An 18,879-nucleotide genomic window follows, 5' to 3' on the forward strand; every position below is an offset into this window, starting at 1 on the left:
ACTTTTAAATCACGTCCTTAGGAGTTCACTGAACATTTTAAAAAGCATTCACATTCAATGTATTACTCATGGCCATTCATTATATCACATTCAATCACTAATTACAACTCAGCACACCCTGTTAGACGGTCCACGGCCTGTCACCCATTCACCCACTTCCTCACCTCCTGGAAACATAGAATTGTTGCTTTGCGATCAGCAAGAACTCTGAATTATTAGAACTTTTGTCTATATGCTTCATAATATTTGGATTTAAAAAAAATTATTTGCTCATATGAAAAAAATAGTTTCATTCACAGATTGTAGCTGTCAGGGCTAAGTGTTTGTGCTCCATAGAAGCATCTTGTTTCTTTGCTGGACTTCCAAGTGTCTGGCTGTCAGGAATTGGAATGGGAACAATTTCCATGCTACATAACACAGCTCAGTGTACTGGACAAAGGGTGGGGCCTCAGGACTCCCGTGACTATTTGATAAATCTCTAGGGAACATGCTTTTTAAGAGTCTGAAGAGAGAAAATATGGGCCAGGGGGTCAGGTTTTAACCTGCTGACTTAATTCACTGGCTCTTCACACTAGACAGCGGGCTCTGCACCACTTTCATTAAAACTCGGTTTCTTATTGATCCAAAATCCCCACAAGGGAGATCTAGGATGAGTCATATTTTTGGCACAAGATGGTGTTATTTATAACGCTTCCCTGTTCTGGAATATTCTTTTAGATATAGTTTCTCAAGTTCTAAGAAGTAGGAATTGTTTGTCCTATCTTCTTTCCCCATTTCATGCATCTCCAGGACCTTCAACTTTTATAGTCCCTGTTTTATTCAGGACATGCTATCATTTTAAATTTTTTAAGTAAAAGTACCAGCCAGGCACGGTGGCTCCCACCTGTAATCCCAGCACTTTGGGAGGCCAAGGTAGGCAGATCACAAGGTCAGGAGTTAAAGACCAGCCTGGCCAGCATGGCAAATCCCATCTCTACTAAAAACACAAAAAAATTAGCTGGGCATGGTGGCACGTGTCTGTAGTCCCAGCTACTTAGGAGGCTGAGGCAAGAGAACTGCTTGAACCTGGCAGGCGGAGGTTGCAGTGAACCAAGATCACATCACAGCACTCCAGCCTGGGCAACAGAGTGAGACCCCATCTCAAAAAATAATAAATAAATAAATAATAATATAATAGAAAAATAAATAAAAGTACCTAGAGATGAACATTCTAAAACACATAAGTACTTAGCTTGAGGAGTTGGTAGAAAGTTTATGTACTATCAGAGCGGTAAGCATGTATAATCCAACAACTTAATATAAGCCAATATAAGGGCTACTTTGTTCTTAGAATATATAGTCTACAAAAATGAAAAATGGCATAGTGTTAAAGAGAAGAAATTGTTAAGCAACTTCCAATTTTATCAACTTTTATCCTCAGAAAGGAAGATTTGATGAACTTAGACCTGGAATTTAATGAACTATATGTAACTACACATTTTAAAACATTGAAAATAAATGGGGTATCATGAACCTAAAACACAGAAATTATATACAATGGCTAAGCCTCTAATTTCATTTTTAGAATTCTATATTCTCATATGTAACTAATTGCTTCTTAATTCATAATACTGAGATTTGCTAGGGGTATAAATAGAGGGTGACATTTTATCAGTTCATCATGTGGTGAGAATGTTTATCCTAAAATAACTGTTTTTCTCTCTATAAGATATAATTTGATGGTAACTAGTTGGGTATGTCTAGAAACCTTTGCATAAATAAAGACCAGAACTTCTTCGCACATGAGAAACTAATGTCTGTACCCATATGTCTCATTTTATTCAGTCGCAGATCAGCAATTTGTAGCCCTGCACTCCGTCTTCAAGAATGAAAATTTGCATACTGTACAATTTTGGTCATAGGAATTAGTATGGGCTTAGGGGCCCACCCAAAACCAGACTGGCTTTGAGAGGAATCATGATTCAGCTCACGGTAAAACATCTTACCATCATAACCATCCAGAAATAAATCTTACTTATATATATTTCTTGAGCCTACAGAATGACAGACATCACAATGAAGTACAGAAAAGGTAATTATCATAAAAATTAGCCAAGCAATGGGGAAAAATAATAACATACTCAATATCAAAGTTATAGACATAAAAAGCAAGATCTGAAAAAAAATCTAATATCGATTTACTAAGTGGCAGCAGACCTTGTTAAGTGAATATATTGCTTTCTAAGTACATATAACCCTCATTTTGAAGAAGATATATTAAATTGTGGATCTCTTGAAATACCATTTAAATGATCACAGGTGTACTTTGTTGAATTATTATGCAATTATATCTGTGTGCATTCAATATAATGCTAATAAGGGCAATAGGATTTCCCATCATTTCGATGATACATGGCACTTTTTCTTTTGGAAAAACAGTCACTCTGAGAACAGAGCCATCTAGTGGCAAGTGCAGAATGATGATTACAACATAAAATTAACTGTAAGCCTAATAGTATCATTAGTAAATATTATCATTAACCTAAACTAAGCAGTAACAAATTGTAATGATTCTGCTTTCCGGATAAAGAAATAAATTAAGTGAAAAATCCAACTATAAAGTAGGTGTACATTCTTTATACCTTATGGTCTTCATTTGTAAAAGTCTATAATAAGAACTACACACACATGCACACACACATACATACATGCACACATACATACATGCACACACACATATACATACATGCACACGCATGCACACATACACACATACATGCCCACACACATACATGCACACACAATACACACATATACATACATGCACACACATACACACGCACACACATACATGCAGACACATATACATGCATGCACACACCTATACACACATGCACACACATACATACATGCACACACATATACATACACACACACAGACACACATGCAAAAACGAAGTATGCCAAAATCTAAAAAGTTCTCAGGCGTTGGAAGTGGAATTAAGTATGTTTTGTCCCCTCTTGACGCTTTTCTGCCTTTGCCGCAGCAGGTACCTACTACTTTTGTAAGTAGATAATGTAATATTTAAAAATATATTGGGAGAGTACTGAAAGAAATATGAAAAAAAGCGTAAATTCAGTAATCCTTCAGAAAATATACTTTGCATTTCTAACTATACATCCTTGTAGATCTAGAGATTGTTTGCTATGATATAAACAAAATAGTACCTTTTGACATATTTACCACAGGCTTAGACGATTCTTCATCTAAGAATAAATCACATGCTTAGATATTAGGCATATAGCATTTAACATTTGAGCAACAAATAACAAGAATAACATAATTATGTAAAGTTTGAAAAATACATACAAATTATTTGTCAATATAATTAATATTGAAAAAACGCAGTGAGGTAGAAAAAGAAAAGATAATTACTTTCACTTTATAGATAAAGAAATGGAGATTTACAGACATCACATATTTATCTCCAGCTCTGTCAAGGATGGGGTAATAGTCTTCTGACTCCTAGTCTATTTCTTTCCATACTATAACAGTTTTGATACCTGGAACTTACAATATCTGTAAGTTATTTTCATGTTTATTTTCAAAAAGTCTTACTGGTGGCAATCGCTACTCTTATTATTCCTCTCATTAGATAGACACAGGTGATATACTATAATTGAGATAATTTATCACGGGCATAATCAAGAGTATAGATTTGCCAGGTGCAGTGGCTCATGCCTGTAATCCCAGCAATCTGGGAGGCTGAGACAAGAGGATTGCTTGGGGCCTGGAGTTTGAGACCAGCCTGGGCAACATAGGGATACCCCATCTCTACAAAAAATAAAAAATTAGCCTGGCATGGTGGTATTGCACCTGTGGCTTCAGCTACTCAGGAAGCTGAAGTAGGAGGATCCCTTGAGGCTGGAAGTTCAAGGCCACAGTGACCCATGATCTTGCCACTATACTCCAGCCTAAGTGACAGAGTGAGATACTGTCTGACCAAAAAAAAAAAGTATAGATTTTACTTTGTTAAAGTATGTTGATATTTTACAAGAGGTTTTAACTAAATGTAATACCAAACTGCATGAAAGCTTGAAGCAAATGTTTAGAGAAATAAAGAATAAAAGGAAACTTTAGACAATGAAAATAACACTTTTAAAACTCAAACTAAAATTTAAATTAGAAGAAAACAAATCAGAATAATACATATGGCAACTCTGAGAAGAAAAATACAATTATTAAAAGGGGCTTATTACTGACCCTAATCTTCACAACCAACCAAAAAGTAGTTCTATTTTTTTTTTTTAGATGGAGTCTTTCTCTGTGGTCCAAGCTGGAGTACAGTAGTGCCATCTCAGCTCACTGAAACCTCCGCCTCCCAAGTTCAAGCAATTGTCCTGCCTTCTGAGAGGCTGAGACTACAGGTGCCACCAGGCCCGGCTGATTTTCATATTTTTAGTAGAGGCAGAATTTTGCCATGGTGGCCAGGCTGGTCTTGAACTGCTGACCTCAAGTGATCTGCCCAGCTCAGCCTCCCAAAGTGCTGGGATTACAGGCATGAGCCATTGCACCTGGCCTCTAGTTGTTCAATGTTCAATCTTCCCGATATTCGAAACTGATTTGGAAAAATTCTGGGGTTAATTACTTGTCAATGATAAGAACACTTTTCTCATATTTTCAACCTAAAATTAAAAGTTGGATGTGTGATCCAAGATTAGTAATAACTCTGGTGGTGCCGACTCTGGCTACATGTGAGTAGCATCCAGAGTAGACACACACAGCGAGGAGGTGGCGAGAAAAGTGCTTCGTCACTTCATCTCTTTTCCTTCCTTTAGTCTGCCTTCATCCCCACTCTCACCGATATTTTAAAACGTCTTCTAATACTATTTATATTCTGATGCATTGCAGATAGATAGTAATATGCCATTTTGGGGAAAAGATAGGCTATTGTAAATGTGTACATTGGCATTTTTACTGATAACTATTTCTTATGCACTTGGTAAATCAACTGGAAAAAAGTTCATTACAATTTTCTGTAAGAGTATTTTGATACATTTTTAAGAAAACAATAATCAATAATAATCATCATCACCATCATCCCTTTTAGTTACTGGGTTGAGCCCAAAAGTTAATATATATTATTTAGAGAAAGAAGTAGATAAATGATTATCTGGTTTTTCCAGATAAGTATATAGTTCTGTATTATATCCTTATTGAAAATTAAAGAAGAAAAAGATAGAAGCAAATGTGCTATATATATTACTGCTTCCAAAATTTCAAATATTCACATAGCAATCACCTTGGTGATTCTACCACGTTATGGACCAACCACCCATATTACTGTACACTTAGTGTTCTTCTATAAGTAAAATTCTGTTTCCAGTTGGATTTATTTTTTAAAACTCTATATCATGACTTAAATGGAAACTCCGTAATACTTTATATAAGTACAAAGTGTCCATAAACTAAAGTCAAGGAAAGATAATGCCATCTCTTCCAATTCTCACAAGATCCTCTTTTTTCCTGACAAACACTCATAGCCCGAGTCCTGTTCTGTTACAAAGTTGATCAGTGAGGGTTGGAGGGACATAAAAGCATCCTAGCTCCAAGTTGAGATCTCTTCCCCTTATCTAATTCAGAAATATTAGAGTAGAAATGAAAAGCAAATAATTCAGTAAACACTTAATATTATCTACCAGCTTATCTGCTTGTATCTAAAATAATCTTTTACACCACCACTGATATGGACTCTATATTTCAAGAAATACTGTAGACTATTATACTAGGTATGCATTACTCAAGTAAAAAGTTGTATTTTATCAAGAATGACGGTGGTTAAGCTACACACAGAATGGCATTCACCCATGATCTGAATGACTGAGGGAAGGTAGTGTTTGCTTCTGTGAATGGCAGTAGTGAACCATGGAGGGGTGGGGAGCCGGGGCCTGGAGGCTACAGAACTCCTCTGAGATTGCCAAGTCCCACTTCCCTACTTAAACTGATGAACCACACAGGCTTTAAAATAATGAGGCTGAAGCCATCTTTTCAGATGCAAACATTTTAAGTAAGAATTGCTAATAATCTTGAGAAGATTACTAAGTTTATTTTCCATAATTAAAAAGTAGTATTGCCTTTGTTCAAACTAATCAGTTAGAATTCTACCCTGCCATTACCATATACAATTCTCATATTGTTCCAAAAGTTTAAAGTTTTGATTTATCTGGATTTTAATTTTTTGTATTGCATTCTTTATATAAACTATGTATAAGATGCTTCAGAAAAGCACATATATCTTTCCTGATACCATCCTATTTCTCCAATTATTCATTTCCTAATGATATTTTGCTTTTAGTAAATTACAGTATATGCTTTCAGCCAATGAATTGCCATTATTGTTGATCATTCACTTGAAGGTTGGTTATTAAAACAAGTAGTATGAAAGAAGAAAATTACTAAAATGAATTAATGAATACATGTGTGAAAACTTGTTGTTGGCCATCAGCGGCAACCCCATCTTTCTGATTCACAGGGGGCAGGAAGGCTCTAAACTACATTTTCCTTAATGCTTAGCCAGCTGGCTTCTTGTCAGGTCCTGCCAATGGGACGCAATGATTAGAGATTTGAAGGTGATAGGAAGTATAGGTTATTTTTTTCTGCTGAGGCAACAGCAGCAGAGGGCTACTGAGAACCACTGTAGGTAACTATGGTATCCAGCTTGGTAGTTTCACAGATATTAGCAGTACTGGCTCCTAGGAGGCTGCTGTGCCACAATGGCACGATGCTGTTGTGAGATCGCAGCAAAAGCACCAGCGTCTCCTGCAATTCAGCATCAAACACAATTTCCTGGCCTCCAGCCTTGGGTGGTAACAGCATTCTGATATTTGGAAAACAGCCCTTTCTCTCTTTTGTGCCTCCAGTCCTTCTGTTACTGTCTTTGCTTTGATTCAATGTCTTACTGCTTATGTTAGAGTAGGTTCTGATTTTCTGACTGGGCACTACGGATCCACAATAAAACCAATATAATTCGTAAGTATGTCATCTTCTTATCATTAGTGGTACTATATTGAAAAGTTTTAAGCATATATTTCAGATTAATGCTATGAAACTTTTGAATCTATATGTATGAAGGTATATACACTAAAATATGAAGAGCATGCTATACGATGTAAAACAATCTCTTGATGGTCAAATTATACATTATTTTTTCTTCATATATTATTAGTAACGAACGCACTAAAAGTTATATGTAAATTTAAAAAGATAGAAATTATGCTAGTAACTTCAAAAATGCCTATACAATTTTTACTCTGTACAAATAACATATACTTATTTATATTTTGTATACTTATTTAATATATTTTCTGTCTTTGCTTTCCATAAGGATGATTTTCTGTTTGTAACAAGGTATAGAAGAAGGCCCACAGGGTTTGGAAAGATTTCACAACTATTCTAGTCATAATTGTAAAATAGCAATAAAAGTGTATCTTCCAGGATGGTTAAAGAAATTACAGATATTAAAAAGTATTTAGAAAAAGTCTTATATTTTCCACCCATTCTTTCCTTTTAAATGCAACTTGATACATACTCAACATACAAAATTACAAATAACAGATGTGTACTGTACAAATTTTTAGAAGTACAAAGAATCACTAAACTGGGAAGGAAAAGTCACCCATAATTTCTCCATCTCATAAGAAAGCACTGTTAACATTTGACATATTTCCATCACCCTTATACCTACGCACTTTTATTTATATATTTTTATAGCCTTACATACTCTTTTTGTATAAATTCAAATTTTTCCCCTTAAGGTTTTATCATAAGCATTTTTTAATCACTGTGAGCCATAGCAAACACCATGTTAATGGTGGCTATATAATGTAGTGTAGACAACAGTCTAATGGCCTCAAAGGCTATATCCACGGACAGTATCCTAACGTGTGTCTTTGCTTTTTGCTGGCATAGCTCTATGTTTCTGAATCGTAGGAAGGGCAGCTTGTCTTCCTACCTATGTCAGACAAGAAGAGCAAAACTGACAGTAGGGAAAGCCCCTAGGTGTTGCTCTACCTGTCTGACAGTAGATAGGCAGACAAGAATGGGATTCTTTCCAGTTTTATCCGCTTATAGTAAGTGAAAACTCCTCCCACACAGGCAGTAGGTTGAACGTCACCACGGTTTTCTGTATGTATTTTTTCCTGTGTTTCTAAGGGCACATTAGTAAGAAGGTGGAAGAGAACTACTGACCAGATGCTGTTTCCAAACTTAAGCCAGCACACTCTTAAACCGACACAAAAAGATTTGCCTCGCATTATACATTCATCCCAAATCTTTTTGGAAAGTTTAATATTTATATACCTCAATAAAACTCAGGATAAGTAAAAGGACTGTTCTTGAAAAACAAAGGAAATAGTGGCAACAAACGAACTAGACAGAAATGGGAATTGTAGAGGCACATCTGAGGCGATCAACAGCGGGATTTTCAGAAAACACATTAACAACCTTGAGGCAAAGCTGAAAAGGCAACAAGCACTGTTCTTTGTACTTTTGCAATAAACAGGACAGCTGCTTTATCCATAATAAACACATCCAGGCTGCGCGCGGTGGCTCAAGCCTGTAATCCCAGCACTTTGGGAGGCCGAGGCGGGTGGATCACGAGGTCAGGAGATCGAGACCATCCTGGTCAACATGGTGAATCCCCGTCTCTACTAAAAATACAAAAAAAAAAAAAAAAAAAAAAAAAAAAAATTAGCTGGGCATGGTGGCGCGTGCCTGTAATCCCAGCTACTCGGGAGGCTGAGGCAGGAGAATTGCCTGAACCCAGGAGGCGGAGGTTGTGGTGAGCCGTGACTGCGCCATTGCACTCCAGCCTGGGTAACAAGAGCGAAACTCCGTCTCAAAATAATAATAATAATAATAATAAAACACATCCAGGTGAAGATGAACTTATATAAAATAACGAACATTCACTGGTATATAAACTGTTCAAACTCCTGAAATCCGGAAGAAAAAAAATCTGGAAATATTTTTGAAGACAAAAATGTCAATGATCATATCTCCCAGTTAGTAAAGTTAGTATCTAAAGGAATCACTAAAATAATCACATTATCTAACTATATAAACAACATTGTTAAAACTTACTGAGAAGACAGGCTCGAAATGCAGCAATTTTAGGGAAATAAAATAACCCTTCTAAATGGCAATCTATGTGACATGTTTATTAATTTAATCAGGGCATAGTTCAGAAGTTCTTTTTAAAAACATTTTTACAGCATTGCCATAAACCAACTATGACATATTTAATTATGTTTCAAGTTATTTTTTAACAGATATAATAACTCAGATAAGAAAATGTTCTACTTTCAACCTACCAAAAGTAGATTAACCCTTACTTTGAATAGAGACATTATGCCCTTTTCTATTCTGGTTTCATTAAAACTTAAGGAAATCTGTATTCTATTTTGGGTCAACCACTAACATTATATAATAAGTTATATAGAATTCCAGTTACATAAGTGTATATAGAATTCCAGTTAAAATATTTTGTATAAGGATAAATAAAACATGAATGAAGTTGTACATATATGCAAGTATTTGTATATGTGTTATATGCATGTATATGAAGAAATTTTACTTCATATGCACCTCGTTTTATCCACAAGCCAAATACTACAAGTATAATACTATTGGGATTCCTATGAAAATCTAAGCTACTCATATAAATTTAGCGTCTCAGTGTAGCAATGTTAATATGAAAAGCAAAACTAAATGAAAAAAATAGAAAATTTAGAATAATGTAGAACAAATAGAATAATAATAAAGAGCAAACTTTCCCTGATAAGAATTAGAAAACAGAATATTTTTCCTGTTGTATATTCCATACTAGAAACAAATTTCTTTTTTTTTTTTTGAGACAGAGTTTCGCTGTTGTTACCCAGGCTCTTGTGCAATGTCGCGATCTCTGCTCACCGCAACTTCTGCCACTAGAAAGGAATTTTTCTTTTTTTTTTTTTAATCAAGTGAGTTCAAGCAAGAGACATCAGTTCACACGAGAAGAAAGGAATTTCTTCACCACTCAACGTCTTTTCTCAGATTTTGATTTAAATTTTCTTGTTATGTGAATTGTCAGGTTTTGTTTGTTTTGTGAGGTTTTGGTTTTTGTTGGAAATAGATGCATTTCTGATAATGAAGTCATTGATTTGACTGTATAAAATGGGATTAAAGGGATTTCCTGGAAGGAGGCTTTAGCATACCTCAGCCAAGGAAGAGAAAGCAAAACTAAGGTTATTTGAAAAAAGCATCTCCATGTTTAGGCTAAGAGTTATTCTCAGAATGGTCCCCAGCTGGCGAACTCATCCAAAAGCATGAGCCCTTTGCTTGATTCCTGTGGGTAAGTCCATAACTTTCATTCTTTTAGCTGTCATTAAGTACTATTTTTAAAGGTACAAGGGAGCTACAGGGATTATTAAACTTCTAATAAACTGAAATAACCGAATCACTAGTTGCACCCCCATGTAATGCTTGGGAACTCTCCCCATGGACACACATAAACATAATTGCATTTCCAGCAAATTTTTTTGTTGTTAATTCTTTATTACAGCATTAATATAGCTAGAATATGGGACAAAGTTGGTCAAGTTTTTAATTACTGCAATGCTGGCCTGTTATTGTAAGTTGGTTTTGCTTTGGAGCTATGGATTTTATCGGTTATATGAGGTTTGGTTCATGCTGCAATTCCGAGGGATGCATATTTTCATCAATACTGGGGCATATAATTTCCTAAGAAACCAACTTTATGGTTTGAATGTGAAATACTAATACTTATTTTATTAAATTCTCCCCAAATGTGTTTGTATAGTATCTCTTTGGTGGTGTAATGCATTACATAGCAAACTAACTCCTAGGGAACATATCACAAAATTCAGATTTTAAAATTCTACCTGCTTAGTATTTTAGCAAAGTTAAGTTGTATCACTTATTCTTGTCACTCAGCAAACTTATTTAAAGCAAAACATAGTAAATGCCTCCGATTCTCTCTAAAGATTCTAAAATATGTAATCTCTCTCCTCATTGAAGGAATGCTGCTACAGATGATGACCCCTTCATGAGGGAACCTATAGGTCATCAAGATGTCCTGGATATAAATATTTAAATATTTACCATCTGTTCATTTTTAGCACTCCCATAAATTTTAACATTTTTTTCATGTATTTCTCTTACCAAGGAAAAATGCCATATATTGTGGTCAAATGCCAATTTATCATTAATATGTTACATCGATAAAATGTTCCAGGGATAAACAGTCTGATGGAGGAAAGCTTTAGATACATCACACAGTAGCAGTCCCTAAATGTGTTCAGGTAGACCCAAGAAGACGTATCTGGATGGATTATTCCACTATCTACCTCTTAGACCCTTCCCAACCCTTTCAAAGTTTTTAAATACTCACCTGGCATCATGCTACAAGAGAAAAGGAGAGAAACAGGAGAGGAGCAATTACTATGATGTTTACCTATATGCTTATAGTTAGAAAACTTACAAATTTTAGAACAAACATAGAGACATGACAGGGATTTGTTGAAAAGTAGCCTACCATTTCTTAGTAAATACAGAATTCCATAACAAACAAGAGGGCTTGCTCACACATTCTTTAATCTTAATTTATTTTGCAAGCATCTGGTGCCTGCTCACTCCATGCCAGAATCCTGTTACCAGCACTATTCTTTAGCAATGAGTAACATAAAGCCAATGAAATCTAATTAAAGGGCTCTGCCCAGAAAAGAAGCTATCAACAGAGTAAAGAGACAGTCTACAAAACGGGAGAACGTTTCTGCAAGCTATGCATCAGAGAAAGGTCTAATATCCAGCATCGGTAAGGAGCTTAAATTCACAGGAAAAAAGCAAACAACCCCATTTATAAGTGGGCAAAGGACATCAACAAATACTTTCAAAAGAAGACATACATGGGGCCAACAAGCATATGAAAAAAAAAAAGCTCAACATGACTGATCATGAGAGAGATGAAAATCAAAACAACAATGAGATACCATCTCACACTAATCAGAATGACTATTATGAAAGTCAAAAAGCAACAGAAGCTGGCGAGGCTGTGGAGAAAAAGGAACATTTATCCACTGTTAGTTCTCCCATTCTGTAAATTAGTTCAGCCACTGTAGAAAGCAGTGTGGTGATTCTTCAAAGAGCTGAAAACAGAACTACCATTCAACCCAGAAATCCCATTACTGGCTATATACCCAAAGGAATATAAATTGTTCTGTCATAAAGAAACATTTTCACGTACGGTCATTGCAACACTATTCACAATAGCAAAGACATGGAATCAACCTAAATGCCCATCAATGGTAGACTGGATAAAGAAAATGTGGTACATACACACCATGGAATACTATGCAGTCATGAAAAATGAGACCGTGTCCTGTGCAGGAAGATGGATGGAGCTGGAGGCCATTATCCTTAGCAAACTAACATAGAAACAGAAAACCAAATACCACATGTTCTCACTTCTAAGTGGGAGCTAAATGATGAGAACACACGCACACATAGACGGGAACAACAGACACTGGGGTCTATTGGAGGGTGGAGGATGGGGGAAAGGTGAGGATCAGAAAAAATAAATAATGGGTGCAAGGCTCAATACCTAAGTGACTAAATAATCTGTATAAAAAACCCTTGTGACCTGAGCATACTTACATATCTAATCTGTGCATGTACCCCTGAACTTAAAAGTTAATAAATAAATAAGCAAGCAAACGAAGCCCTGCTCTGACTGCGCTTACATTTGAGTTAAAGAATCTATATAAATTGTTTGAGTTAAAGAATGTATATAAATTGTTCTGTCATAAAGAAACATGCACATGTATAGTCATTGAAAATAAGATGTCATAAAATAAGATGTCAGCTGCTGATACAAACAATGCAGAGAACTACGGTTAGGTAAAGATAGAGTGGGGAGGATAAGTGTGTACAAATTGTTTTCAATCAAGTAATACGGGAAGACTATTCATGAGGAAAACTGGAGCACAGGCAAGGAAATGAAAAGATAATCTATGTGTACATTGAAAAAAGTACATTCCGGGCAGAGGAAACAGCAGGAGTCAGAAATCCAAGGTAAAGATCTGCTTAGCAGGTTCACGGGAGAGCCAGGAGCTGATGTGACTGGAGTGATGGGGAAAGTGTTAGAACATGAGTTTAGAGATGCCACACGACACACGTGATGGCTGAGCTCATTTCCTGGGTGAACAATGTCACATTTTATTCTAAATGAGAGGCGACGCGACTGCAGGACTGCAGAGAAGACATGGTGTGCTCCACCTTTCAAAGGATGAGTCCTGCTGCTGTGTGATGGGTAAACTAGGAGGCAAGAGGGAAAGCAGGCAACAGAGAATGCGGGCCACAGATGATGGTAGCTGGGTGGACAGTTAAATGCTGAGACTCTAGATACTTTAAAGTCAGGTGGAATGAGAGAGATCAAATGCGAGTCATAAGAGAAACAGAGCTGAGGAAGGAGGACTCGAAAATCTGAGCAACTGGAAAAATCTAACGGGATTATCAATGCGTCAACAACACGATTTCCCAGACATAATCCCTAATTATATTCAAAACAGGGACAAAAAAGTATCTAACTTTTTACAGGCTTTTCCTCTCTGGCTCCTTTAACCAAAAATTGAACTTTCTGTTTTGCTTAGTTCTTAGGTACTCCTGGCAAATCACGGTTCTCTCTTTCCATTGCTCTTTTCCATTGCTGAGATGCCATACACCGGCATCTCAGCAAACGACATGATCAGGTCTGTCATCCCAAACCAGTCATCGTCAATCTGGGAAATAAAAACCTAACTTCACCGTGGTTGGCTTTTAAATCCCTTGCATCTGCAGATTCAAAACAGTGCCGTAGGCAGACATTAAATGGCATTCTTTCTGAAGGTACCTAAAGACAGAGGCTAAAAACATTTTAAATCTTGCCAAGACAGCATCGAGGAAGTACAGCAAGAAGAATTAGCAGTGTCTTGAGCAGGTGAATAAGGTGCCTAATTCCCTACCTGGGGCCCCTTCACCTAACCAAGGTAACATGGTCTGAGCTATCAAAAGAGTGCAAGGGTCAGAAGTCATCCAGTGTCAGGCATGCTTCCCTTCCATGTGTTTTCTGTCTGTAGCTGACGTCTATCATTAAGTTAAAGCCAAATGAACCACAGCCCATGAGGAGAGGGTGACTGCGGCACAATTCTGCCAGCATTTCCCCAGGTGGGTTTTGCAGATCATTAACCACATAAGATTCCCTGAGATGGAAAAAAGCTTCTCTGATCAAACAAATACAGCACATGTTCTATCCTGCATTCCTTCTGTCAAAATGTACGATGTTCTTCCCTTCATTAGAGGTTTTGTCAAGTCCTGTGAAAACTAAATCATTAACTGCTTAACTAGCATTTCCCAAACTTGTTTTACCAACAGGTAAAGAAAACAAGAATGTTAATCTGAAAAAGGAGAAGAGGATGACCATTTAGAGACACGATACAAAGAAAAACTGTCAACATTTTGTGAATGACTTAATGAATGGATGAGGGAGAGATCGATACTGAAGATGACTTCAGTTCTAATGCTGATGACCAGAAAGGGGGGGGAAATACACATTGAGACAAATGACTTCCAAATTCTAAAAAAAATTATTTTGTTTCAATTACACTCATGAGGCATGATTGCTACGACCCACGTGCTAAATCAGGCACTAAGAACAAGAACAGAAAGAGACTAATCTTGTATCTGCACACATCGGGCTATATGAACCCGTGAGAACTAGTCTGATGCATGCAGAGGAACACCATGATTCGGGAGCACTAATATTTACCGGGACTAAGTACTCGCTTTGGGAATATGGAAAGCCTTGTTCAGGAGAGCATTCCATGAAGTAACTTCTAAGCTGAGACCTGTGGAGCCAGAGCATGTTGGTCAGGTGATGAGAGATATGGTTCAGGTACAAAAACAAGGCAGATTGACCAGATGAAGAGCTAGTGAGTCAGGGCTAAACTACTCAACAAAGAGAAATGTTGAGTAGTTAAGTGTGAGCATCCCACACAAGACGAAAGGGTGAAACACAGTTAAATAAACAGCTGTGTGTCATGTACAACTGCGACCACATTATAGGCACAGATATTTCTGAATGAATATAAAACCCGACTCTTTCCAAAGGAAGTCCAATGCATTTATCTCACACAAGAGAAAATTCTAGATACGGGGGTGCCATGTAACGTGGCAGAATTAAAGGAAAGGAAATTAATTGCCTTTTGCTTTGGGTTCCTTCTCACATTCAAAAAGGTCACTGGTCCTTTCTCCCATAACAAAATTAAAAACCCTAAGTGAATGAGGCTGGGTGCAGCTGCTCAAGCCTGTAATCCCAGCACTTTGGGAGGCCAAGGCGGGAACATCACTTGAGACCTGGGAGGCCAGGGTGGGCGATCACTTGAGGCCAGGAGTTTAAGACCAGCCTGGCCAATATGGCAAAATCCTATGTCCACTGAAAATACAAACATTAGCCAGGCGTGGTGGCACACACCTGTAATCCCAGCTACTCAGGAGGCTGAGGCAGGAGAATCGCTTGAACCTGGGAGGCAGAGTTTGCAGTGAGCTGAGATGGTGCCACTGCACTCCAGCCTGGGCAACAGAGCAAGACCCTCAAAAATAAATAAATAAAAGGAAAGAAAGACCACTGAATATTTAGGAAAACTGTTAATACACTGAGGTCTGAAACAAGCCTTATTTGGAAGTTTGAACCAGATTCTTAAATACCTGACATTTTATTATGATTCATATCTTCCACAGCCTTTTTCAAGTGACCAAGGCGCATGTCCAAATACTAGAAATTTGCTGACATACCTGGAGGGATTAAAAGGTAACTACTAGATTTAAACAGTGAGCTTTGTAACACTGAAACTGCAAGCACTTTCTGCAGCAACTGAGCTTCTTCACTTGTTCACCTCCACTGTGATTCGGCTGGAGTTAGAAACTTGAACAAGTTCTCAGACCAAGTCAGAAGGCCAACTAGGTAAATGTATGTTACATGTTCCAATAACATGTAAAGGAGCACCGTCCATTTTAGGCATCACACTTGTTCATCTTTTATAATAATCCATGAATCTCTTTTTCACTTTTCTCAAATAAAAGACAGCTTCAAACTGAAGCAGTTTTCTATTTTAAACACAATTATTAAAGTATATTGGTCTCCAGTGGGCTCAACTGAAATATGTGAAAATTTACTTTGACCTAGTTGGCTGAAAGAGTTCTCATGTACCCAAGTAAACCCAATTTTTGTTTAGCACCCACTGGCCGTTATGCTATTCTTCAAATCCCCTACTGAGACCTGAGCAGCTCAACATTCTGACATGTATCTTCATTTGTTATAAAAACACATTACTCGGTCGGGCGCGGTGACTCAAGCCTGGAATCCCAGCACTTTGGGAGGCCGAGGCGGGTGGATCACGAGGTCAACAGATCGAGACCATCCTGGTCAACATGGTGAAACCCCGTCTATACTAAAAATACAAAAAATCAGCTGGGCATGGTGGTGCGTGCCTGTAATCCCAGCTACTCAGGAGGCTGAGGCAGGAGAATTGCCTGAACCCAGGAGATGGAGGTTGCGGTGAGCCGAGATCGCACCATTGCACTCCAGCCTGGGTAACAAGAGCGAAACTCCGTCTGACAAAAACAAAAACACATTACTCATCAAAATATAAGCACATTCCTAGACAGCATCTTTGATATACCAGGATGCAGCCAAATTCTAGATGACTCTTGGTTGAAAACAACCTGAACTACTCCTTCTAACGCCTGGAGCCAATTCTGCATTGGAAGAGCATTCTCTCAAATGTCAAAATAACATGTAAAGGAGCACCGTCCATTTCAGGCATCAAACTTGCTCATCTTTTATAATAATCCATGAATCTGTTTTTCACTTTTCTCAAATAAAAGACAGCTTCAAACTGAAGCAGTTTTCTATTTTAAACACAATTATTAAAGTATATTGGTGTCCAGCGGACTCAATAGAAATATGTGAAAATTTATTTTTAATCTAGTTGGCTAAAAGTTCACGAATATGGCACTGCCTCTTTGACAACCCCTTTGAAATTGGAATCTCAAAAGTCGGGGGAAAGGGCTAACTCACATCTGTGACTTACTGGCCCCTGGATGGCAGGGACTAGGTCTCATTCACTACTGTGTCCTCCGTGTTCAGCATAAACCTTATAATTTTTGGAAACGAGACAAGTGTAGTAAGCACTCGATAGATAATTATTAAGTAACAAAGCATCAAGCTCAACAAAATAAACCACAGTAAATGGCAATGTTACGCCACAATGCATTCTGGGAAAGGAGCAACACAAAATCCAAGATGGGGCCAGCAGGAGGCTGACGAAGGACATCGAATAAACCCACAAATGTGGAATGAAAACCTTCCATAACATCCAGGTTGATGAAACTAATGTATTGACTTGGCAAGGGCTTACTGATCCTGACAACCCTCCGTATGATAGGGGAGCCTCAGAATAGAAATCAACTTCCCAGCAGAGTACCCATTCAAACCACCGAAGATCTCATTTAAAACAAAGATCTGTCACCCAAAGGTCGATGCTGAAAAGGGGCAGGTCTGTCTGTCAGTAATTAGTGCCGAAAACTGGAAGCTAGCAACCAAAGCTGAACAAGTAATGCAATCCCTCATGGCAGTGGTGAACGACCCCCAGCCTGAGCACCTGCTGCAGGCTGACCTAGCTGAAGAATAGTTTAAGGACAGTAAAACATTCCTCAAGAATACTGAGGTGTTTGTAGAGAAATATGGGGAAAACCGACCTGTGGACTAAAGTCTGCCAAAAGTGGTTCCAGCAACTGTGAGCAGAGACCCTGGGAAAGTGCATTTGGACACCCCTCAAAGCAGGACTCTGTGGAAACTTACACATGCCACCACCTGGCATTCATTTTGGCAGTTACTAACTTTCTACAGTTTTCTCAATCAAAAGTGATCTAGGCAACCTGTAAAGAAAGGATTAAAAATTTTAAATGTTCTAAAAAATAAAAAAATAAATGGCAATGTTTGTAAATGAAACACTCTGATTGGAAAAAGAAAAATGTCGTGTTTTAATTTTGCTACAATTTGCCCCATAAAATTTTATTTTCTAAAGTAACTATGAAAATGGATTAAGTTTTGTCTAAAATAAAAGACCTGGAATAACACAGATTATTACTTCATCAAAAGGTAGAGTCATTAGGAGAAAAGATGATTCCTCTATATCCCAATCTTCTCTTCTTAGGGGAAATTTTGAGTAGAAAATCTTTTCACTATTCAGGTCTGGACTGTGCTTTTAATAAAATACAATGTTGAAATGGCTAAATCGCATTGGGTGCTATGCAAGAAAACTTTTTAGCTACTTTATAAAGCAGCTTTTACAGACTTAGCAATCCAGTTGTTTATCAGGTGATAAACACATATGTTAAGAAGGATTACTGCACTTTAATGGAGGAAGTTGGAAACCAGAATAAATTCCATTTAAAGAGATTAACTGAATCTTTTGTAACAAAACCTCTTTTACAATGCAGGGAGAGTCCTGGTCAAGATGGCCAAATGGGAACAACTCTGGTCTGCAGCTCCCAGCGAGATCAACACAGAGGGCGGGTGATTTCTGCATTTCCAGCTGAGGTAACGGCACATATCACTGGGACTGGTTAGGCATTGAGCACAGCCTATGGAGGGTGAACAAAAGCCCCTCACCCGGGAAGCTCAAGGGAGTGGGGAATTCCCTCCCCTAGCCAAGGGAAGCCATAAGGGACTGTGCCATGAGGAACGATTCATTCCAGCCCAGACAAAATGCTTTTCCCACGGTCTTTGCAACTAGCATACCAGG

The 18,879-nt window shown here is 37.6% G+C and overlaps 1 protein-coding gene and 1 pseudogene across 1 annotated transcript in view; one reads left to right on the forward strand and one right to left on the reverse strand.

Moving 5' to 3' along the window:
* The window catches only part of PDE3A (phosphodiesterase 3A), a 337,466-nt gene that overhangs the window by 220,733 nt on the left and 97,854 nt on the right, over window positions 1-18,879 (reverse strand). The gene's annotated exons all lie outside the window — the stretch shown is intronic.
* Window positions 2,940-17,942, forward strand: LOC118144230 (ubiquitin-conjugating enzyme E2 L3 pseudogene; annotated as a pseudogene).

The sequence above is a fragment of the Callithrix jacchus genome, chromosome 9 (assembly GCF_049354715.1).
Source record: "Callithrix jacchus isolate 240 chromosome 9, calJac240_pri, whole genome shotgun sequence".
Classification (NCBI taxonomy): Eukaryota; Metazoa; Chordata; class Mammalia; order Primates; family Cebidae; genus Callithrix; species Callithrix jacchus.